General features: G+C 45.0%; 1 protein-coding gene across 4 annotated transcripts in view; it reads right to left on the reverse strand.

Moving 5' to 3' along the window:
* Window positions 1–21,131, reverse strand: part of PCGF5 (polycomb group ring finger 5) — a 118,566-nt gene extending 97,435 nt beyond the window's left edge. For 2 of the 4 annotated variants that reach the window (XM_026481641.4, XM_057308232.1), the window contains exon 1: window positions 21,029–21,131. The gene's annotated coding sequence lies outside the window, so the exon portion shown is untranslated. The remainder of the gene's footprint in view (window positions 1–21,028) is intronic. The other 2 variants (XM_026481643.4, XM_057308233.1) reach the window with 1 other exon arrangement.
* Between the last annotated feature and the right edge of the window lie 3,522 nt (window positions 21,132–24,653).

Genomic DNA, 24,653 nt, shown 5'->3' on the forward strand with positions numbered 1-24,653 from the left:
TTGTCGTAAGCAACCCCTCCCTCCACCTTGACATGCTTTCTTCACTTGCTTTCCAGGACACCGACCTCTCTTCGTTTGCCCCTTGCCTCCTTGGTTGGTCATTCTCGGTGTGCTTTGCTACTGCCTTTTTCCTCCCTGACCTCTTGGTGTTGAGTGCTAACTGTGCAGGGCTTTGTCCTCTTCTCTTCTCCATTTCTATTCATCCTACTGGTGATATCATGCAGTCCCACGGCATTAAGTAGCATCTCTATGCTTTCAGTACCTCCAGACTCATATCCAACTGCTTACCCTGTGTTAGTTTGCTATGGCTCCGAAGCTAAGTACCATGAATTTAGTGACTTAAGAGAATACAAATTTATTATCTTATAGTTCTGTCAGGCAGGTATGGGTCTGATGAGGCTAAAATCAAGATGCTGGCAGGGCTGTGTTTTTGTGTGTTTTTTTTTTTCCTTAGGCTCTATGGGAAAATTCATTTCTTTCCCACCTCCAGCTTCTAGAGGCCACCTCTATATTTCTTGGCCAGGAGCCACCTTGCTCCATCTTCAAAACCAGCAACATTGCATCTCTCTGATCATTCTTCCAGAGTCACATCTCCCTCCTATAACCACAGAAAAGGTTTTCCACTTTTAAGGACTCATGTGATTAGGTTGGGCTGACCCAGATAATCCAGGAAACTCTCTCCCTCTTAAGACCCTTAATCACACTTGCAACGTCCCTCTTGCCACCTAAGGTGACATATTCATAAGTTCTGGGGGTTAGGATGTGGATATCTTTGGAGTCATTATTCTGCTACCAAACTATGCATCTTCAACAGGATGTCTAAAAGATAACCCATCCTTGCTATGTTCAGACTGAACTCTAATTCTTCCCTTCACCCCAGATCTCCTCCACCCATAGCTTTCCACATCTCAGTTGATGGCACTTTCATCTTTCCTATTATTCAGGCCCCCGATTACAGAATCATCTTTGATTACTCTCTCTCTCATATCTCATATCTAAATTACAAAGGAATAGACTTTATCTTCAAAATCGATCTAGAACCTGACCATTTCTCATCATCTTCACTACTACTGGTCTAAGCCACCACCACCTTGTGTCAGGATTTCTGCTACTGCTTCCTAACTGGTTTCCTGGCTTCTTCCCTACAGTCTATCATCAGAGCAGCCAGCATGATCTTAATAATTAAGTCAAATCATATCACTTTTCTGATCAAAATGGTGCAATGACTCCCTGGCTCACTTGGAATTATAGCCAAAGCCCTTTACGATCTCCACCCTTCACTGCAGTTGCCTTTCTGACCTCATCTCCAACTACTCAACCCCTTGGTCTCTTCAATCCAGCTATACTCGCCACTTGCTCCATCTCTACCACCCCCAAGCGGACCTCATGTTAGAACTTGGCTCTCATTGTTCTCTCTGCCTGGAAGATTCTTTTCCCAGTTATCAGCCTGGCTAACTTCCTTGTCCCCTGTATTAGTTTCTATTGCTGCCATGAGCAATTACTACAGATTCAGTGGCTTAAGACAACACCCATTTATTATCTCATAGTTCTGTAGGTCAGAAGTTCTGGTACAGCATGGCTCAGCTGGGTCCACTGCAGTCTCACAAGGCCAAAATCAGGGTGTCAGCAGGGCTGCACTACTTTATGAAGCTCTGAGGATAAATCCGCTTCCAGGCTTTTCCAGGTTCGGTTTCTTGCAGCTGTAGTGCTGAGGGCCCATTTCCTCACTGACTCTCAGTAGGAGGCTGCTTTTTGCTCCTGGAGGCTTCCTCCTTCCTCCTTCCGCTTTCCATGCCTCTACCCTCCCGCACTCTGGGTTGTGTCTCTCAGATTTCAACCTCAGCCACATCCCTCTGATTCTAATAATTACTCTACTTTCAAGGTCTCTCTGATTAGACTGGTTTAGCCAAGATAGTCCAGGATGATCTCCATATTTCAAGACCTGTAACTTTAACTAAAGGTCAAAAGTCCTTTTTGCCATGCAACTTAACCCATCTACAGAGTCTCGGAATTAGGGCATGACATCTTTGGGGGCCATTCTGCCCTCCACATCTCCTTTCCTGACCGTGGTATTTGTACTACAACCCAGATCTCCACTCCCCACCCACTTTTCATTCCCCTTTACCTGCTCAACTTTTTCTGTTTTTCATAGCTCTTATCACTTTATAACAAACTATATAACAAATATTTATTATGTTTTTTGATTACTGTCCGTCTTCCTTTGCTAGAAAATAAACTCCATTAGGTCAAGATCTTTGTTTTGTTCACTGATTATCCAAAGACTACCTGGTAGGCACTCAGTGACTATTTTTTGAATAAATAAATAAAATTATCCTATCCTAAAACATTCTCTAACCCCACTTCCACAAATTGTTTTTTAGTTTCAATGGTTTTAATACACTAATTAGAACAAAGACTTCTTGATTGATGATGAGGAGTATGGGTAAATATCAAATAACTGCTCTCTTCATATTGCCTCGTAGCTGAGGTCAACACTATCCAATTAGCTTAGTTCTCACTAACCAGCTCAGTTCTCACAGCAATGCTTGCTGAAAAAAAAAAAAAGTTGGTTATTTCTACAAAAAGAAGCATGCTTTATTTTTATGCCATTATCTGGGCACACAAGCAAAACAACTGAGTTGTTGAGGTCATCTGGTCTCAAGCTGTACAAAAAAATAAATGGACTAAAATAATCATAGATGCCTTTTAAAAATCTCTACAAATGCCTATGGGTAGAAAAATGAACATTACTGGTTTGAGGAAGCACCATGGAAAGGACTAAGACTTGCTGGGGCTTAAAACTACAGATTGCTATCAGTCAGTCTAGGACTAGAGAGATGACAAGTCTATAAAAAAAAAAAAAAGAATTTTGGAGCCAAAGACATTTTAAAAATCAAATCCAAACTTTACAGAGGAGGAAACTGAGGCTCAGAGAGGTAAGTGACTTTTGTGATCTCACACAGCTGGTCGGTGATATGATACTTTGGATATATATTATTACAGAACAGAGTGAAAATTCACTTTCTATTATCTCTCTAGGCATTTAAACTGTTCATTTAATGAGCTGATTCTCCGCTTCAAAGGGCTGGATCCAGCACAGAGTCTCACAGACAGGGAGATTCTGCCTACCAGCGTTGTATTTGGCCCAACTAGGTCAAGATATCTCAGTTCAGGTGGAGTGCTGCAGACTGGGGACAGTCCCCAAGGGGCGTGGCCATAGACCTTGCAACCTCAGAGTGACTCCAGGAGGGCCCCTTTGGACACCCCTGCACTGAGGACAGGCTTATCATGCAATACATCAAGAAATCAAAGGGCTTCAGGGAGAAAATGTAATGATGTCTGACGAGATTATCTATATGTAAATAGAGAAAAACAACTGTTATCTAAGGATCTTGAGAAAACCTGTAAGTATTTACAGATATGGACTTGTTGCCAGCAGAGCAAGTGAAAAAAGAAGGAAAGTATATTTTAAGGGAAGGATAAATAAGACATATTTTGAATGGGGTTCTCACACAAACACAAAAGACAGCAGGAACGGATGCGAAATAGTTTCTAATTTACTAAATCACTACCTTCGGCTTTCTGAATACCTACAACAGGAATGCAAAAGAGCACAATAATTCGGATCTATATTTAAAACAAGAGACAAGAGCTTCTTTGGTATTTCTTTAGACAATCTTTCATTCACTTTGAACACTTGGCATTAAAAAAAAATCAAGAATTGGTTTATTACGGCAATGTACAGAGTGACTTTTCAATGGGAAAGCATCAGTGTTATGCAGAAGAAGAAAATAAGTCTATTTTTGGAATCACCAATCAACTTTCCTCACCATGGTTACAGGCCATGTTTCATAACTTTACAGAATCACAGATGATTCAGAATGACCTTGGTAATAATTTAGACCAAATCTCATATTTTATCCATGGAGAAACTGAAGCTTAGAGAGGTGGGGAAAGTCATCTGACAACACAGCCCTTTAATGACACATCACAACAGAACTCAAGTGCCCCCCCATAAGGAAAAATGTGAAGCCATTACCCCAGGAAGAAGGTACCCCTTAATTTCTCTCTGGGTTTTATTCATTTGCAAACTATAAAAAATTGTTTTGGCAGTTAAAATCTCCATGTTTCTACATGATTTGAAAAACCTTTCAAACTACATTTTATACTCATAACTTCAACACGACTTGAAAATACAGATGTGTTCAACACTGATTCATATGTCTCTTAGGGTTTTAACCTGTTCCCTACTAGCCAAGGGGCCCACCTGAAAGAGAACAGATCAGCCTTGGGTATTGTACAAACCTCTATGAAGTCTTATTTAATATTGATTCATACTCTTTGGTCTCTAACTTTCCTCCATTTTTATGCAGAGATGTATGTGTACCCACATATATACACACATGTACATATATGTGTATATTTGGACAGATCTTATTAACTTGGATATTTGGTAGGGGTAGATCAATTAAAAATTAAAGCATTAGAATTTTTCATGTCATATACGACTAAGTGGAATTCATTTTTAAAATGACCTCCAATCCAGTAGGAACAGGTTCTCAACACTTCACAGAGAAAGCTTGTGTCAACGTATCCAGCATTTATTATATGTGTCTACCATACGCCAGGCTCTGGAATATTAAAAGACTGAGTTCCTGCCCTTGCTGAATTCACAGTCTAGGAGACCCGGGTACGAACAGGTGGCGTGGTTCAGTGCAGTAACGGTGGCTGGCTAATGGAACGATGGGGGCAGAATGGAGGAAGATGATCGACTATCACAGGAATGAAGAGAGAATATCCGGAAAAAGAAGAAAATTATCACTTGGGGTTTCTCAAAGGAGGAGAAAGATTTTTCTGGGCAAAGAAGATATAAGAAATGTTTCTGATGGAGGACCCAGCACTACAAAGGTCAAGACAAGAAGGGAAGTGGAATGGCTCAGTCAGGCACCTGGCCTGATGCCAGGCTCCACCCTTTTGCATCTGTAATTCTGCGGCCATATGCTAACTGGTCTCACTCTGCATCCATCAACCCGTCAGCCACACCTAATGGCCCTCACGCAGTCTCCTGTCCCCTTCTCCTAAGCCACTCGTTTGTGTCTCCAATATTTAACTCCCCCATCCTCAAGCTCAGCTGAGGAATGAATACAATGCCACCCAGAGAAGTGACAGGCGACGAGGGCAGAGAAAGGGGAGGGCCAGGCTGGAGGCTCTACGTGATACTCTGGAGATTTGGATTTTATCCTTAGACACGGGAGAACCATATATTTACCTCCACAAGAGAGGACTCTGGCAGAAGAACTGGAAGGGGCAAGTCTGGAGAGAGCGAGGTCCAGGGAGGAACTGAAGGTGAATGAGACGTAATGAGGATCTGACTGAAGTCAGTAGTCGTGAAGTAGACAAGATGTTAAGGAAATAAATTCAAAGGCTTATTTTATGACTGAATGGTGGGGAGGTGGGGGAGAGAATTCCAATGTCTTAGCCGCACAATTATATTTAACTTCACAGATTTTAAGGCTTTTTGTTCCCAAGAAATCGTAATCACATAATTTTAATATACATAAAATTGCATTATTTGCTTCTAGGATCATCCTTGTAATAATAATAAAATGATTAACATTTGGACTGGGCGAAGGCCTATGATTTTTGAGCAAACTGAATCACCAATCTGCCATTAGCACTGGAAGCTCCCGAGAGTAACAGTCCCTTCATCAGATGCTGCCACTGAATTTTTTAGGACAAGACCCAAAAGTGAATGCATAGAAAATACCCTAAATTTTTCTAAATAATTGGCAAAGGAAAAATATAAATACATACTAGAATTCTGGTTATGCAGAAACTTTGCAAGTACATATATTTATAGACAAACATATACATAGAAATAGTAAGAAGCCAATTTATAGACTTCTCTGGAGAAAACATAAAGCATCAAAGTTTATAACATACTTTTCCCATAAAGCTCTTACTGAAAAGATGTAGAAAATAGAAGGATCCCCTGAATGAAGAGACGCCAACTTTGTACTTGGTCATCACTTCGACTCTCACTCCGGTATCAGGTGACAATTTTAATGAAAAGGCCACTTTTTTTCTTCCTAGATATGTTCCCCGCTGATAGCCACTCCCACCTCATCTTTAGGAACATAGCAATCCAAGAGGAACCTCTTCTCCATGAAACATTAAGCAAGTGTAGCCACAACAGAAAAGCCATAGAAGGTGCTTCCCCGATTGCTACAAAGTCCACCCATGAAGATCCTCACCTATGAGTCACAGCAAAAGTGGGCACAACTCCTAACAGTGCTTCTCAACCCTATTTGCACATTAGTGTCACTTGGCGGGTTAAAACACACACACACACACTTGCACACATGTATGTGTCATGTCAGGGCCCCACCCTAGGCCGGTTAAATTAGACTCACTAAGGATAGGTCCAAGAAGCACCCAGATGATTCTAATGAGCAACGAGGGCTGAGAACCACTGGCCAGAACCTTACTTCTCTAAGTGTGGTCTGCAGAGCAGCCCCATCCCCTGGGAGCTTATTAGAAATGCATAATCTCAGGTCCCACTTGAGATCAACTGAATTGGAATGTGCAGTGTAATGCCATCCACAATGATTTGTGGGCACGGTGAACTGTGACAAGCCCTGGCCTGGAAGGGTCTTGCATCAAGGGGGCAAGCTCTAAATAAGACGCACTGATGAGATGAACCAACCCCTCATCTTAAAGAGCATACTTCGGCCTAGCTGTATAAACGTGCTACATGTCCCTCAGACACCAGCCGGAACAGCTCCCTGCACTGGACGGAATGTGAGAGGTAAGTCCTGTCACTGTATGGAGCAGGGCGTTGTCTTGACGTGAAGTGACTACAAGTCAGTCACTGACACACCCAATTCACAAGTGGTTGGATCTAGGGAGGCAGGGAATGGGACTGGGGAAAGATTCAAAGGAAACCTTAACTCTCTGTAATTACTGATATTTTTATAAACCTAAAAGTTTGTCAGATTTTTTTTTTAAGAAATTTATTCCCAGAGTCTAAAATGTTTCTCTCCTCCATACAACAAGCACTTCTTTTAGATGTACGAATTCTCTATAGTCAAAGGTCTAATGCAACGAGACCTCCACCCTCGGGAAATTATATAATTTTTACATTCCTTCATCTCTTGCTTGCTAACTACCCTTCTAAGAATTCCCTCACAGAAAACTAGAAAGCCATGAAAGTTGCTGGTGATCCCAGGCGCAAAATGGAAATGCTGCTATTGGTGAACATCTGGTAGACCACAGCTGGGAGGCAGGGGCAAAACCCAAGGAGGTAAAAGAACTTGAGGGTAACCCCAGGATGCAGCTGATTTAGCTCCAAGAGGCAACACTGAAGGTAAAGAAATAACAAAATATTATTAAGTTCAAATTTACTTGAAGTTGGGCTCCAAAATTACTCCAGAGGAAATTCAAGATAAGGTCATCAATTTAAGTAGTTTCTACAAAACAAAAGGAGACAAATATTGGCTCCCTGTGTAGCCACTCTCATAATTCATGGTCATCCAAATGACCTCTCCCCCGTCTCCCTTTCTTTCCTCCTACTCTACTGACATAAAATAGACCGTATCAGTTCAGAACTGACAGAGAGCAAAGATCTGACCTGCAGCAGAACCAGAGAGACAGAGAAGCAGAGAGACAGAGAGACAGACACAGAGAGGAAGAGAGAGAGAAGAGGAAGAATACAAGAAACACTTAAGAAGCAGCAAAGGTGTTCAAAATATTGAGCTAGGAGTTAGCCCAAGCCATACATCAGAAGCTGATGGGATTCTTCTAAAAATTACTGATTCCTAGAGGCCCACCCAAAGCCAAATAAGTAAGAATCTTGGGATAGAGGCAGTCATTTGAATGTTCAAAAACCTCTCTCAAGTGATTCTGAAACAGAGGGCTGGAATCCCAGTTGTGAGGAAGGATTCTAATATCAAAACATCACCTCTTAACTTGTAATGTATATTTTTTTAAAGTTCTAGATATATGTAAATCATTCCCTAATCCACTTACTAGCACTGCCTTATTTTTTCTTACTAGTTTTGTCAACCTAACTCATACAGATGACTTTAACATTCATATAATACTACCATGCTTAAAATGAAATATAGCAGCAGCCTGTCTTACTTCATGGTCACCCCCAAACCCACTTCCTAAAGGCACACTACGTTTAAAACTTCTAGCTATCTCTTCTGATACTAAATTTCATATTCCTAAACTCACCTATAATTCATAAAATGAGCCTACAAAAATAGTAAGAAATAGATATTAGAAATTTAAAAATAAGATGGCCAAAAAAAAAAAAAATCAGTGGAAGGAGAAGATGAAGCAGAAATAAAAACGAAAAGATAGAAGAGAAGAAACACAATTAGAGGACCAGTCCGGCAGGCATTCCATCATATTAGTCTCATATTCTGGCATAGCAGAAAGAGTGTACACGGTCTACTTGTATTTAAGAGTAAGGTACTAAAAAGCTGACTGTAAGCTGTATACTCATGGAGTTGAGGGAAGAGGGTTGTTGGCTGGTGGGTTCACTTAAGAAGAATGGGTAGTAAGTCAGTTTTTACAGTGTGGGCCCTCAGTGTCAGTACCTATATGTCTTTTCTCTAGTGCTGTTCTTTACAGGCAGAGAAGACCCCTTCAATACCCTGCCTGGGTTGGTAATTACCTCGCTCTCCTAGGACTGTGCAGAGGAAAGAGAGCACAGGGTCTCAGTGTTAAGTATGCAGACTTTCATTAAATTCCTCTGTTTTCACCGAGCATTTCACCTTTACCCCCCCCCCTTTTTTTTTTTTTTTGCCTGGTAGCTCTAAATCCAGAACTGTGAATTTACTTCACCTTCTCCGGAAAAGAATGTCGAGTGTCCAGCAAGGGCTTCATCTTGCTGTATGGGATGGGGAAAGTGAACTGGGGGCTGGTGCCTTTCACAGACCTGCAATCACTGCCTTATTTTCAGCCCCACTCCAGAGCCTCTCATTGCAGAGCCTTTCTGGGATTCTGGGAGATAAACTGGCTGTTTCTTCCCAGGATCTACTCCCAACTTCCTCTCACAGCACGTAAGTACCAACTTTCCCCGCTGCACTAAGCCCACTGCCACAGGTGTGTTTGCTTTTCGTCCTCCGAACATGTGTTCGTGCCTCCCACCTGCCATTGCCTCTTCTCATGTTCACACCATCGTTACAGGGGGGTTTTGGCAGGGACTGACAGGTGCAGCCCACCAAATTCTTTTTTTTTTTTAATGTTTTTTTATTATGTTATGTTAGTCACCATACAGTACATCCCCGGTTTCCGATGTAAAGTTCGATGATTCATTAGTTGTGTATAACACCCAGTGCACCATGCAATACGTGCCCTCCTTACTACCCGTCACCGGTCTATCCCATTACCCCACCCCCCTCCCCTCTGAAGCCCTCAGTTTGTTTCTCATAGTCCATAGTCTCTCATGTTTCATTCCCCCTTCTGATTACCCACCCTTTCTTTATCCCTTTCTTCCCCTACCGATCTTCCTAGTTCTTATGTTCCATAGATGAGAGAAACCATATGATAATTGTCTTTCTCTGCTTGACTTATTTCACTTAGCATTATCTCCTCCAGTGCCGTCCATGTTGCAGCAAATGTTGAGAACTCGTTCTTTCTGATAGCTGAGTAATATTCCATTGTATATATGGACCACAACTTCTTAATCCAGTCATCTGTTGAAGGGCATCTCGGCTCCTTCCACACTTTGGCTATTGTGTACAATGCTGCTATGAACATTGGGGTGCATATGGCCCTTCTCTTCACTACTTCTGTATCTTTGGGGTAAATACCCAGTAGTGCAATGGCTGGGCCATAGGGTAGCTCAATTTTTAACTTTTTAAGGGACCTCCACACTGTTTTCCAGAGTGGCTGTACCAACTTGCATTCCCACCAACAATGTAGGAGGGATCCCCTTTCTCCACATCCTCTCCAACAATTGTTGTTTCTTGCCTTGTCAATTTTTGCCATTCTAACTGGCGTAAGGTGGTATCTTAGTGTGGTTTTGATTTGAATTTCCCTGATGGCTAATGATTTTGAACTTTTCTTCATGTGTCTGTTAGCCATTTGTATGTCTTCATTGGAAAAGTGTCTGTTCATATCTTCTGCCCATTTTATGATTTATTTGTTTCTCGTGTATTGAGTTTGAGAAGTTCTTTGTAGATCTTGGATACTAGTCTTTTATCTGTAGCATCATTTGCAAATATATTCTCCCATTCCGCGGGATGCTCTTAGTTTTTTTGATTGTTTCCTTGGCTGTGCAGAAGCTTTTTATCTTGATGAAGTCCCACAAGTTCATTTTATCTTTTGTTTCTCTTGCCTTTGGAGATGTGTCATGAAAAAGGTTGCTTTGGCCAATGTCGTAGAGGTTGCTGCCTATGTTCTCCTCTAGAATTTTGATGGATTCCTGCCTCACATCAAGGTCTTTCATCCATTTGGAGTTTATTTTTGTGTATGGTGTGAGATAGTGGTCAAGTTTCATTCTTTTGCATGTAGCTGTCCAATTTTCTCAGCACCATTTATTGAAGAGACTGTCTTTTTTCCACCGGATGTTTTTTCCTGCTTTATCAAAGATTAGTTGCCCAAAGAGCCGAGGGTCCATTTCTGGGTTCTCTATTCTGTTCCACTGGTCTATGTGTCTTTGTGCCAGTACCATGCTGTCTTTGTGATCACAGCTTTGTAGTACATCTCGGAATCCGGCATTGTGATGCCCCCAGCTTTGTTTTTCCTTTTCAACAGTTCCTTGGCGATTTGTGGCCTTTTCTGGTTCCATACAAATTTAAGGACTATTTGTTCCAGTTCTTTGGAAAATGTCCTCGGTATTTTGATCGGGATAGCATTGAAAGTGTAGATTGTTCTGGGTAGCATGGACATTTTAACTATGTTAATTCTTCCAATCCATGAGCATGGAATATTTTTCCATCTTTTTGTGTCTTCCTCAATGTCTTTCAAGAGTGATTTATAGTTTCTAGAATATAGGTCCTTTACGTCTCTGGTTAAGTTAATTCCAAGGTAACGTATGGTTTTTGGTGCTATTGTAAATGGGATGGATTCCCTAATTTCTCTTTCTTCAGTCTCATTATTCGTGTATAGAAATGCAACTGATTTCTGAGCATTGATTTTGTATCCCGCCACATTACTGAATTGCTCTATAACTTCTAATAGTTTGGGAGTGGATTCTTTTGGGTTTTCCATATAGAGTACCATGTCATCTGCTAGAGAGACAGTTTGACTTCTTCTTTGCCGATTAGGATACCTTTTATCCCTTTTTGTTGTCTGATTGCTGTTGCAAGGACTTCTAGTACTATGTTGAATAATAGTGGCGAGAGTGGGCATCCTTGTCGTGTTCCTGATCTTAAGGGAAAGGATTCCAGCTTTTCCCCATTGAGAATAATATTTGCTGTAGGCTTTTCATAGATGCAGCCCACCAAATTCTAACCTGAAGTCCCCACAACCAAATCTTACAACCATAGAAACTGCCCCAAAAGATGAGCCTTTCTTTATCAATTTTAACTTTTTTTTAAAAGATTTTATTCATTTATTTGACAGAGAGAGAGACAGCCAGCAAGAGAGGGAACACAAGCAGGGGGAGTGGGAGAGGAAGAAGCAGGCTCATAGCAGAGGAGCCTGATGTGGGGCTCGATCCCATAACGCCGGGATCACACCCTGAGCCGAAGGCAGACGCTTAACGACTGCGCCACCCAGGCGCCCCTCTTTATCAATTTTTAAAACAAGCCTAGCTTCTCTCTTTTCACAGATACACCAGATCAGCTAGGATACTTTTCTAATTATTCTAATGTTTATCATCATTTCCTTTTTTTAATCATAAAAAAAACCCTTATCCAAGAGAACCCTTTTGTGGATACCCCAAAAGACTTATTTATTGACTCTTTAATTTAGCCTTAAAAGACGAAAGAATTTACAATACTAGATTACGATTAAACAAAGAAAATATAGGGGCGCCTGGGTGGCTCAGTCGTTAAGCGTCTGCCTTCGGCTCAGGGCGTGATCCCGGCGTTCTGGGTTCGAGCCCCACATCAGGCTCCTCCGCTGGGAGCCTGCTTCTTCCTCTCTCACTCCCCCTGCTGTGTTCCCTCTCTCGCTGGCTGTCTCTCTCTCTGTCAAATAAAAAAATAAAAATCTTAAAAAAAAAAAAAACAAAGAAAATATAGGTGTTTCATGCAATAAAGCTATTATCATTGACTCCTTCTTGCCACTTCAAATCTAGCCTAAGACGGTGGTGTGAACAGAGAGGTATTGGCCTCAATAATGGCCAGGTGTTTTCCAAGAAGACCTTTGATGACTGCACACCGTCATCATCAATACTGGAAGCTTAGCTGTTTTGCTTCTAAAGGCAGGCAAAGAGGGATGACCAGAAAGTTTAAAAAATAATTAAGCATGAAGACTTTTCTCACATCCAGATGATCCCAATTTTTCACTCCCATCCAAGGGACACAAATGTGAAGACTCTTAACCTGAAGATTTTGATCTTTAAGGCTGAAAACCCGGGACTTGTTCTAAACACTAAATTCGTAGTTACAGAAATAAAAAATAACTACAGAGTAAAATACTAATATTACATCTTTGATCTCATTCCACTCAAAAGGAACACATAGTTTGGACCTGTCCATACTTATAATTGCCATGAGTATAAATACTCATGACTTCCCTGAAAAGAAAACCAAGCATCTAATGAAAAAGATTCCTATGGGGAGAAAAAATTACATTGTTCTACTTCTCGAGCTGGTTGGTGGTTACATGGATGTTCGCTTTTTAATAATTCATTGAACTATACATTTTGCATTTCAAAAGTTATATATGTGTTATATTTGATAATAAAAATTACTTTTTTAACAATTAAAAGAGAAGTGGATAAAAAGTCAGAAATTTCCTTTGTCATGAAACACAGTGCTATAATCTTACTTGTCTAAAATTATTATACATACTGACATGGATAACGGGGGAAAAGTCATCATGATTTACCTTCAGTGCCTAAAACAAAGTCTCACCGAATTTCGATAGTCATCTTCCGATGAGGAAACGGAGGAATTTAATAGTTAATTAGTAAGGTTACTAATAGTGATGGAATCAACACTAATTCCAAGTGCTATATGTCCACTTAAGGGCCCCTTAAACATTTTATGAAGAGAAAGAACTTTCCACTTTTCCAAAGTTTTGAATTCACAAACAGGTTATCAAAGCTGATGGTCTTTGCTCTGACGTCTGTGAGTTTCCTGAGATCACCAGGGAGGAAGCAGAGACCCACTAGGTATGGCTGCGAAACTGACTGATGAAGGACCACACTCAGTCATTTCACTTACGTCCAGTTGGTGTAAAAATGCACCTGTTGCCTCAGAAGTTACCTGAACTCAAATGCAAACAAGGAACCTATGAGTGGTCAATAGCCTTATGTTCAAAGGGAACAACACTGCTTTCCCACCCACAAGGTTTCCAACGGAGGGCTATTCCCGGTCCACTCCTGTCTTCTTGCCCTACACCACATTCTTCCCTATAGCGGTGGAACAATTTGTTTGGTTAGTCTGTGACAGCTGTTTCTCAGTTCTCAAATGGATGGAGTTTTTCTGTGGAAGAGATTAAGCGTAAGGGATTTGGCATCTTTCTCTTTTTCTCTGGCTGGGCAGCGAAAGGCAGAGGTCTGAGTATTTCTGCTCTTCAGCCTCAAACCTTCTATCCTGCGTGTTGTTCCAAAGTCTACATGAGGGTGGAGATGCACAAGGCCATTTTGAACTTCACACCAAGCTATGTCCTCGAATCTAGCCTTTATCAGTAATGAAGCTAATATTTTGTCTATCTGTTGATGCTTGCCTGTTTTTTAATTCATGGGGAAGAACTGCTTCTTTTCATGGGTCCTCCTCAAAGATGCCACCACCTGCCTTTGGGTTAGAAGACAGAGGACATGGACCTGATCCCACAGTTCTCCTCAATGGGTTTCTGTGTCCAAAAACACCGGTGTTCTAATAGTAGTAAGTGGGCAAGCCAAGTGGAAGTTTCTAAGACTTCGTTTCATGGATACTTTAATTACTTCTGCTCTAGAGGAAAATATTAAACTGAGATTCAGAGATTCTGGCCCCTTCCAGAGCCAGCTCTGTCACACATGCTTGTGATACGGGGCAAGTTACGTTCTTTGTCGAAAATCTTTAAAAGACTTTAGCTTCCCCATCTTTTAAATGAAGGAATAACTTCCCAACTTCCCTATTTTTTAAGGTACTTTCCAACTCTAAAGTGCAAAAAGGCTTTAATGTATTCCAGAATTTTAAAAAACAGACTTTGAGAGATATGTATATCCATACACACACACACACACACACACACACACACCAAATGTACAAATGTAGATTATATAATATATAATAATATACACCCTGGCCTCATAGTTCCTGAAGATCAATGACCTTCTGCCTCATGGCTGTGACCCCTCACCGTTCTCAAGCTCAGGGACATTCTGAGTTTACATGGTCGCGCATAACTGACCTCTCCATAATGATAAGCGACCCTAAAATTTCCCCGCGCCCGTTGCCACCAGCCCCTGCACATGCTCTCCTATGTCTCCCTTCCCGCCGCCCCTGCTGAAGCAGCCGCTACATGTCCCGCGCTCCTGTGTGCTGCCCACCCCCCAGCCCAGCAGCACTGTCTCACCTGCCCCTGCTCCACCCAGGGCCCAGACGGAGCCGGCAGTGCCAGTGGTCCTCACACCACCTCCACTTCCAACCTTCTGCACTGCTGGAGACGGTCGGGAAGATAGGGAAGATTCCTTCTACCACGTGTCGGGCCCGGCCACCTCTGGCTCCCTGTGGCACTCAGATGGGAAGCTACTCCAAACTCTTCCCCTTCCCCAACTTTGCCCCTCACCCCAACTTACTTTCGGCCAATCACCTGGCCTCCTCCCTCATTGCTCTTGTTTCCCAACAGGAGGGAATGGACCCATTTCAGAGGCAGCCACCCGCCCTCCCCGCTCCCAATTTCTCTTTCTAAATCTGTGTCTTTTGCCTCCATGTTGCATCTGTTTTTCCATGAATAACTACCTGTGCCATGACCTGGGCGATCAAATAATTCATTATTCAAAAAGCAACCTCATTTAGAATAAAAGTAGGCATTATTTTTCCAGATATTTGTAATATTTGTCCAAATATTAGCCCATAAATAAACTGGGGTAGCAGGTGTGAACCAAGACTGTCCTGGGCCATCTGGACATCCGGTCACTCTCCCTTGTTCCCACCCCCCTACTTGCGGAGGGCCTGGTACAGCAGTTACCCTCCCACTACCTCTCCGGATCTTCAGGCCCTTCCTCTCCACAGACAGCCATAATACTCTCAGGCCTTTCTTATGCTTTTGTTTTCAGTCACTGGCCTCTCAGATTTTCACAGTGCGATCACGGTTTACACTCACTGTTTTCTTCCCATTCAGGTACCCCTCAGGCACCTGGCTGACTTGTTTCTGACTTGTCTCCGCTGCCCAACTGACCCCGTCCTCAAAGGCTGCTGACAATGGTCTCCCTGACAAGTTTACTGATCTCTTCCCAGTCTTTGATCTCTGCTTCTCCACCCGATCAGCCTCCACCAATCCTCCTCTCTCACCTTTCCTTACCGGGCCTTTTCCTCCTTCTCCTGCTTCTTTCTTCTCAGCATCCTGACAGCCTCTTTCTGTCTCCCTCCAAGCCCACAAATATTGGTTTTTCCAAGGCTCTGCCCCAGCCTTTTATTCTTTTCACCCACACTGTGAACCTTTCTCACAACTTATTCCCTTCATAAGGATGCCCCAAATTTCCTCTATTTGCAATGGCTCCCATCCATCTGGGTGGTCCACAGGCACACAAATGTGATCATATCCAAATCCAAACTCATCATCATTTCCATTAATGAGACAAACACTTACTGACTGCACACTACCAGCAAGTGCCTTTACTAGTGGTTCTTCCTGACTATTTCAATTCCTGCCATTGCTGTCCAAAGTCACTCAGCTTCCATCCTTGACTTCTCCCTCAACTCCCTCATCTAATTAGTCAACAATTCCTGTCTGGTTTACTTCTATGGTGTCACACCCAACCCACCTGCTCCCACCCTAATTTGTATTCTCTGTTCCTTCTCTTCTGGAGCGTATCTTAATAGCTTCCTAACCGGGACTACCCATGGCTCCTCTGACTCAGATTAATCTTCTTAAAGCACAGCGCTAATCACATCACCCCCACACCCAATACACACGCTTTAAAATACGTTTGATGGTGAGCCACTGACTACTACACAGGCTCCTAAGCCCAGCCTTCAAGATCATCACAGTACAGTCCTAACCCTGCCGTGCACTTCTGCCCCCCCTATACTGCCCCCAGGTCCCTCACCCTCCACCTTAACCACATTCCTCTCCACTCCTGGATACGCGCATATATCCTCTCATTCAAGTCTTAGTATAGGCTAGTTCCCACATCTCTGCCAGCTGAAGTCCTACTAATTGTTTAAGGCCTTGCTTAAGATGCCTTAATTAAGTCTTAGTTAAGCTTTTCCTTCTCTGAAATCACAAAGCATTTTCTTTTTTAAGATTTTATTTATTTATTTATTTATTTATTTGAGAGAGAGACAGACACAGCCAGCGAGAGAGGGAACACAAGCAGGGGGAGCGGGAGAGGAGAAGCAGGCTCCCAGTGGAGCATGGAGCCTGATGTGGGGCTCGATCCCAGGACCCTGGGATCATGCCCTGAGCCGAAGGCAGATGCTTAACGACTGAGCCACCCAGGCGCCCCCACATAGCATTTTCTTTGTGCCTCTCACAGTCCTTCCATGTAATACAGCCTTTGGTTACCCGTCTTATGCTCCTTACATGACTCTCAAACCTCTTAAAGAAAGGGTACCAATGTCTGATTGATTAACGTGTAGACTCCTTATACTGCTTTATGTATAGTAAGCTGAATGAGAGGCTGAGATATTCAAGTTAACTTGGTATCCATCATACATCATATAAAAGAATGAAAGTATACTTAATATCATCAAAGTTAAATATGCCAAATTGTTAGGAAAGCCCAGAAACAAACCATTTCTGCCGTTAGTTCAAGAATATATGAATCATTTTACTTAGACTAACATTGCAGGAGAATTGTGCATTCTTTATCGATTCCTTAAACTACAGAGATGTACAGAGATAGATCAGATCTTAGAAATCATTTAATTCTTCCCCACGCCCCTTTCCCCAAACCCCTTGTCCTATCCCCACAACCAATGCTCTAGTTGAGAAAACCAAAGCTTTGAGAGATGAAGCTGTTCCCAGAGTCACATAAATCAGAAGTCATAACTGTAGCCATTACCATTTATTATGGGCCTAGTGTACACCAGTCACGACAAATGTTATCCCAGCCCCACAACAATCCTTAAAGGGAGGTGCTACTACTTCCACCTTAGAGATGAGAGCATGCTCAAAAAAAGCGAAGTAACTTGCTACAGAGAGCCCTGATTGTTAGGGGCAGAGCTGAGCTCAGCCCCAATTCTATTTGGCTGTCAAGTCTGGGCTTTTCTAATTGGACACAGTGGCAGAGGCAAGACCTACCAGCTGTCTTGACTCCTGTCTCCTACTATTTCTCCAGTGAATAATTATGCCCACTAAGCAAGCACAGATACTTATAAGTTGTGAGCCATTTTGTTTGAAACTGGAGGCATGAAAACTAAGTAGTAGCTTCATTACTATGAATGTTCTAGGGTTAATTACTGTCAACATTCCGACTCTTGTCAGAAAACTTCTTCAACCTGGAAAATAGGTATGATTTCTTGTTTTTTCAATTCTTAAGTATATTCCTCAACTTAAAACACATTTGCCCAACCACACTTAGCAAGCATTTGTTGAGCTCCTAGATGTCCAAGGTACAAGGGAGGGCACAAAGTTGAATAAGACATAGTTTTACTCTGAGAGCTCACAAGCAGGAGGCAGTCAGTCAATGGGCTAATGGTAGAGACCATGCCTCCCCCCCTTATGGGAGCTCTGGCTAATTTAGGGACTTCCAACAAGATGTCAAGATGCCCAGTCCTAATCCCTGCTCTGTCTGCAGCCTTGGCGAGTCATCTCACTGTGTCTCAGTTTCCTCAGCAAAGGGGTTGGTACAAAGGAAAGAATTGTGCTAAGTAGTTTCAAGGTCACTTTTAGCTTTAAACTTCTGTTATTGCTGAGCTTACTCTTGAAATCAGATTATGCTTTTGAAAATGATCACAACTATTATCAGGGAAAGGGCACTGCTGGATGCCCGCTCTTCTCTAACTTTGGAAGTACTGAATTCTAAAAACATTGCTATGAGTAAAGCTGACCAATATCTTTCCAAAACTTATGATTTATAATAATAAAAAGTATACTAAAGTTTACCCTCTAGGGAGGCAGCATTCAGCACTACATTTGAAATCTTCTTCCATTATTTCATTGACTCATTATAGTGTTAATTCTTTACAATACATTGAAGAGGTTTAAAATATTAAGTAACTCCTTCTATCCACTCTTCTGTGGAGTTACTGACATTAACAACAACAATAAAGCAGAGGTAAGACCTCCTGCATTCACTTAGTTATATTCATACTTCATATTAAGTGCTACTTACTATGGACCTTCCCAAACTTTAGCTAAAGTTGAGGCTGGTGGGGAGGGAGGAATAGAGAACTACCAGTATTTCAAATATGAGCGAAAACACACAGTACTGTGGGAACTTGACTTTGTTGATTCCATTTCAATATCCTGTACTTCTTTTTCAATCAGCACAGGTAATATTTTTAGTCACCCACGGTCTTCTACGGTAATGCACTTTCTTCTGACGAGGCTCTATATGCCTTATCTTTCCTCACACTCAGCATCTTAGGATGTGATGCTCAAACCCAGCTTGTGTTGTCAGTTAAATAGCACAGAGGAGGCAATGAATCAATCAAAAGAAAACTGGAAGAAAAAAACTGTACCATCTTAGTGCCTTACTCACAAAAGGCATTGACGAATTTCAACTGTCAAAGACAGCCCTACCAAGAAATCAGGAAAAAGAATTTATTCATTCAGGAGTCAACAAATACTGAGTGCCTAATACATGCCTGGTACTGTTCTAGGTGCTAGACTTACAGCAGTGAGTGAAACAGGCCAAAATCCCTGTCACCGTGGAGCTTACATTCTAGTACAAAGAGACAGGACTTAAAGACAAAATAAAATCATTTCAGATAGTGATTAAGTGCCATGGAGAAAATAAAATAGGACTGGGTGTGCTTCCTGGGGTAAGGGGTGAAAAGCTATTTAAGGTGATCAAGAGGGCCTGTGCTGAGTAGATGCCATTTGACCTGAGTCCTGAGTGATGAGAAAACCTTACTCTTAATCCTACAAATGTGGAGTCAGGTGGGAATGAGTCAAGTTAGTCTTTAAGGGTGGTCACAGTGGTTAAAAGTTCTGTATTAATGGCAAACTAAGTTCCTTTTTGAATTTGGCTTAAAACACGCACCCCCCCCAAAAGCCTAAATCTTTAAGACTCCTAATTAGGAGCCACTTGTTTTTCTTTTAAGATCCACTAACTTTTAAAGTTTGTGCTAATTACTTTAGCGGTCCTTAAACACAGGCAATTACTAGAAAGACTCCTTCAGAACCCAATACCTCACTTGACACCAACCAAACTCTGAATGAGCCAGGACCCAGCCTCGCAGCGCATCAGCGCTCCTACACCGACTCATTAATGCAGCCAGGTGGAATCCTGCAACCCTTCCAAGAATTGGAAACAAGCTTCGGGAAATCTGGGGTGCCTGACACCCCAAAGTTCCCCAAAATTGTGTAAGGGGGAAAAAAACAAGCCGCCGCTCTTTTGCATGAACACTCCCCCGCCCCTCCAGGCGTCATCGCTGCAGAAGGGCGGCCGTCCCTGGGTCAGAGGCACACGGCGAGTACGCGCGCGTGTGTACCCCGCATGAATCATCGGCGCCCGGTCCGCGGGCGATGATTCATTCACTGCCCTGGAGCTCACGGCCACACGTTCCGGGCGTACTATGACCGCCGCACACGCAGCTTCCTTAATATTAAACAAATGTTTCAAAGTACAAATGCCTGGAGCCAGAAACGTGGGGACCCAGGCCAGGCGAGAGGAAACGGCACGTTTCGGCCGCTGCCCAAGTGTTCCTGGGGCGGGAGGGGAGCGGCGGACACGTCCGCCCGCACCCCCCCCCCCCGGGTCTCCCGCCCGGCCCCTGAGCCCCCGGCCCCCGGCACGCGCGCCGGCGGCGCCCGCAGGGGGCGCGGAGGGCGCACAGGTGGGTCCCCGCCCGGCCCTGCCTCCCGCCCCTCCCCGCCACTCGACGAAGGCCGACGCGCCCTCGCCAACGCGCCTCCCGCTCGCCCCTTCCCTCTCCGTGACATCTTATATAATAACCCGAGCTAATCAAAACGGAAGCGACGCGCGCTGCCGGGCCCGTCTCCCGGCCCGGGCTAGATGCTCGAGCCCAAAGCCCGCGGCCCCCGAACTAGGCGCCGGGGCGCGCGGCTCCGGGGCGGGGGAAGGGCCCGAGCGCCGCCCCGGCTCGTCCCTCTTCGCAGAAGGCGCTGCTCCTGCCGGTCCCCGTCAGGAAGCCGCGAGCGTCACAAACTGCGTCAGCTTCTTCAAACACATTTCATGGTCTCCCTCCAGCCCGGGAGCCGGCTGCTCCCGAGGCGGGGCCGCGGCCGGGGCTGGAAGGAGCCCCTCTGGGGAGGAGAAAGTTCCTCGGGGCCCTCCCCTCGCCCGCACCGCGCCCGGCCCCGCCGCGCCTCCAGCCCCTCTCTGCGCGACGCCCGCCCCGCCGCGCAGCCCGCCAGCCCGCCCCAATGTCAGCTTGGGCAACTTGTGACCCCCGGGCGCCGGGCGGCCCCCTCCCGCCCGCCAGGCTCGCCCGGCGCCGGGGGCCTCCCCCCTCCGCCCCCCGCCCCCGCCCCCCGGCCCAGCGGAAAGCGGCGACGCCAGAAACTTCCCTGGGCCGCGCCGGGCGGGGAAGCCGCCCGGGTCCCCGCGCATCGCCTTTACCTTGCTCTCGGGAGGCCACGATCCGGGCGGGCCGCGCGGGGCGCGTGGTGCGCGAGCGCGCGCGCGTGGGGCGGTAGGTGAGGGAGCCCGCGCCGGCGGGGGCGGGGCGGGGCAGCGGGGGTGCGAGCGGCGCGGGCGGGGGGCCGGCCCGGCGGGCGGGCGCGAGGAGAGCGGAGCCGGCGGCGGCGGCGGTGGCGGCGGGCGCGGGGCGAGCGCGCCGAGGGGGCGGAGGAGTTGCCGTGGGTTTGTTTACGCATTGCTGCCCGGCTCGGGGCACAGCCCGCACTCCCTGATTGGACACAAACTGGGGCACAGCCTCTCGCCGCCGCCCGCCAGGCCTCCTCAAGCAGCCGCCGCGCAGCTCCCGGAGCGCCCTGCCCGGCACGGCCCGCGGCAGCGCCCGGGCCTGGAGGGGACGAGCCGCGGCGGCCGCCGGGGACGGACATGGAGCCACTCGTTGGCCCAAGGCTCGCGATCGCCCACCTGTAGTGGCCCGACCTTGGCAAGGAGAAATTCGAAACTTCTGAGGCTGGAGACTTCGTATCATTTGGCCGTGGAAGGAGCACTTCCCTCCCCACCCCGCAACAGACGGAGGAAGCTTGCCCTTGAATGGATAGAAAGCCTCAGCTCAAATGTTCACTTTCCGCGATGGTCAAGCCGAACCTTGGTCTAGAAGCTATCCCTGGAGGCTCAGTTCTTCCCTGCCTCCAGCTTCTCGGCTTGTATCCTGTCCTCACGCAGCATTCTAAGTTGCCATCCCAGAAGTGACCTTGCCACAAGATGTCTAAGATCCCAGATGACTCCCCATGACCTCAAACCCTAATTTCTTAGTCTCAGAGCCTTCCACAGCTGGGCCTCCACCTGTCAGTCTCCTCCCCTCCACTGCCCAACCCTCACCCCAAAAACCCGTGCCTATAGACAACACCTTAGACGCCTCTGTTCTTCGGAGACTGATTTTGATCCTGCTCTGTGCTCTGCCAAAAACCCAGAAAACCCTGTAGGTCCCTCAGCTTGTCAAACCCTGGGAGGCTCAGTGTCTAGCATCTCCTACCATCTCTGTGCAGTCTCCCCGAACCCCATGCAGAATTCACCCCTTGTGGTTGGCATCAGTCTGGCTTGAGGGTCAGTCATGTGCCTCCTCTGTGCCCCCACTAGTCTGTGGATTCCTTAAGAACAAGAGCCTGATTTTAACGGGGCCCTGGGGATGGGAGAGATGAATGCTGTGAGAATAAAGTTGTCACTGAGTGTCTGCAGCTCTGTTTGTACTGGAAAAACTCAAGAGAGTGTCTATGAAGAGGGTCTCCTGATAGTCTGCAAACCTCATCTTGCAAAAAAGCAAACACTTCCAAAAACTGAGCATGTCCTCCATTTCCCCTGTGGCTCTGTGTTCTTCCCCGCCACACCTAGCTATGTGCCATCCATACTCATAATGGGCACTTGATAACCCTTGGGGAAATAAAGCTGAGATGTTCCTTAAGCTAAGGCTCAAGGTGATTAAAGTGAATATGGTAAATCATGGAGGAATAGACACGAATGGTCATGAACCCAGTCATTTTACGGATAATTCCTAGGCTAAGAGTCCCTCAGCTCTGACAGTTAGTATGGATTTGTCCCTCTCCAATCAAACACTGAGGAAGTAGACCCAGACCCTTCCTGACTCTTGGGATGGCTGGATTTCTTTCTCTCTTTAGATTTGCTGCTTCTAGTCCCACTGGGAAAGCTGCCTTTGAACTCTGAGGGTAAATCCAAGTGAAAGTTTTCTTTCCCAGGCAATTCAATAGTGATGATTTAATGCAGTGAATTAGGTACAAAGGTACTGAAAGAACTGGAAGTGCAACCAGGGGAAAGTGAGGCAATCATGAGATTAGCAACTGCTGGGTGCATCTCCGCCCCTAGAGCTCAAGGGACAAAGGGAAGAGGCTGCCAGAACCTTGAAGATCTTGCCCAGTGGTTGTGGGAGCCATGAAGGAAGCTACAACTACCGGAGGTGCCTCCCAAACTGAAGAAATCCCCTGGTTTCTTCCTCCCACCCTCCAGGGCCACCCAGCGGTAGAAAGCAGAAGCCAGGGGACAGGACGACAGAGAGCAGTGGTCAGAGCCCCTACAGTACAGATCAGAGCAGGGGAAGGAGGTGGATCAGAGAGTACAGGGGCAAGCCACTGGCATTCCGGGCTTGGGTGAGGACCTGCTTACCTCGGGGACTCTTCCCCCGCACGGGGTTCTGCAGGAGCTGAGCAAACTTTCCTTTCAAGCCCTGGCACTCCCTTCTTCCCTCTGTTCCCTTTTTGCCCCTTTGCTTCCATTTCTCCCTCTGTCCTCTTCTCTACCATAATTCCCTTATATTTCCCTTTTCTCTCTTATTCTCTAGCTCTCATTTTTCTCTTCGCATCCTAATATACTTTCTCCTAACTTCTTTTTTTCTCCCTGGAGTCTCTGCTCACCTCTGTTTGTCCTACTCCTTTCTGGGCAGGAGGCAGCCTTCTTCAGCATGCAGGAGAGGAGCAGATTCCTACGGTAGGCCATGGAATTCAGAACTATGGCATTGTCCTCTCCAGACACTGTGCTAGATAGTTCACATATGGTATCTCATTTCATCTTCACCTCACCTAACTGGGTACCGGTGAATATAACTTTGGTGGCTTCAACTATGCCCCATCAGAGGGAAGGCTTTGCTGGTGCAGGTCAACAACATCTCTGCTCTTAGTGTCCACATCTGTGAGTGGCTCCCTGAACCCTTTCTTTTTCCTACTCTATGTCTTTTCCTTCCACTAGCTCAAATATTTGTCCCAAATCTCAATCCCCAACAGCCTAATAGATCTGCGCTCTAACTTGGCAATTCAGCTGGCTTTGGAAGGATGGGTAGAATTCAATAAACAGGGATGAAGGAAGGGCCTTCTTGGTGGAACAGTGAATAATATGGTCCAGTTTGACCAAACAAAAGGTACAGCTGGGATCTAAGACCAGATTTCAGATATCTGTCTTTAGATTTCAGTTCTGTAAGACAGACTACTCAGAAACACAGATTAACCTTAAGACTATTAAGTATGGGTCTAATTCATATAATTAGAATCATATTTTAAACCCAGAAAGAAGTCAAGACATTGTCTAGCCCAACATGTCCATTTTTAAGTGAATGACCTGAGCCCCAACAGGCTTAGGTAACTGCAGTATGACGGTAGCTAAACGTGGACATCAGAGTTTGACTACCTGTGCTCAAATGACTACTTTGACAAATGTTAGGTTATATGACCTTGAACTTACCTGTGTTTAAGATTCCTCATCTATAAAATAGGAAAATGAGAGAATCTACCCCAGTGGGTTGTCGTGAGAATTAAATGTTTTTACAGGTAAAACACATAGCGCAGTGCCTGGCATGTAGTCTGTCTTCCATAAATAGAGGTGAATAGTATTAGGATTTCCCATGGCAATTCAGCTAGTAAATACCAGAGTCAGAACTAGTCCCCAGATCTTTTAAGCAGTAATTGAGTGTTCTCTCCATTCCTAGAAGCTGTGTTCTAGGGTGCTCGTTGAATACCATCTGAAAACATGCTGCTCCTCTGGTCTGTTGTTTAAAGAAGTTCTCCGTTCTCCTCCCGGCTGCCATTCCTCTACATTTCCTGCCGCC

This window comes from Ursus arctos, unplaced genomic scaffold, assembly GCF_023065955.2.
Source record: "Ursus arctos isolate Adak ecotype North America unplaced genomic scaffold, UrsArc2.0 scaffold_7, whole genome shotgun sequence".
Lineage (NCBI taxonomy): Eukaryota > Metazoa > Chordata > Mammalia > Carnivora > Ursidae > Ursus > Ursus arctos.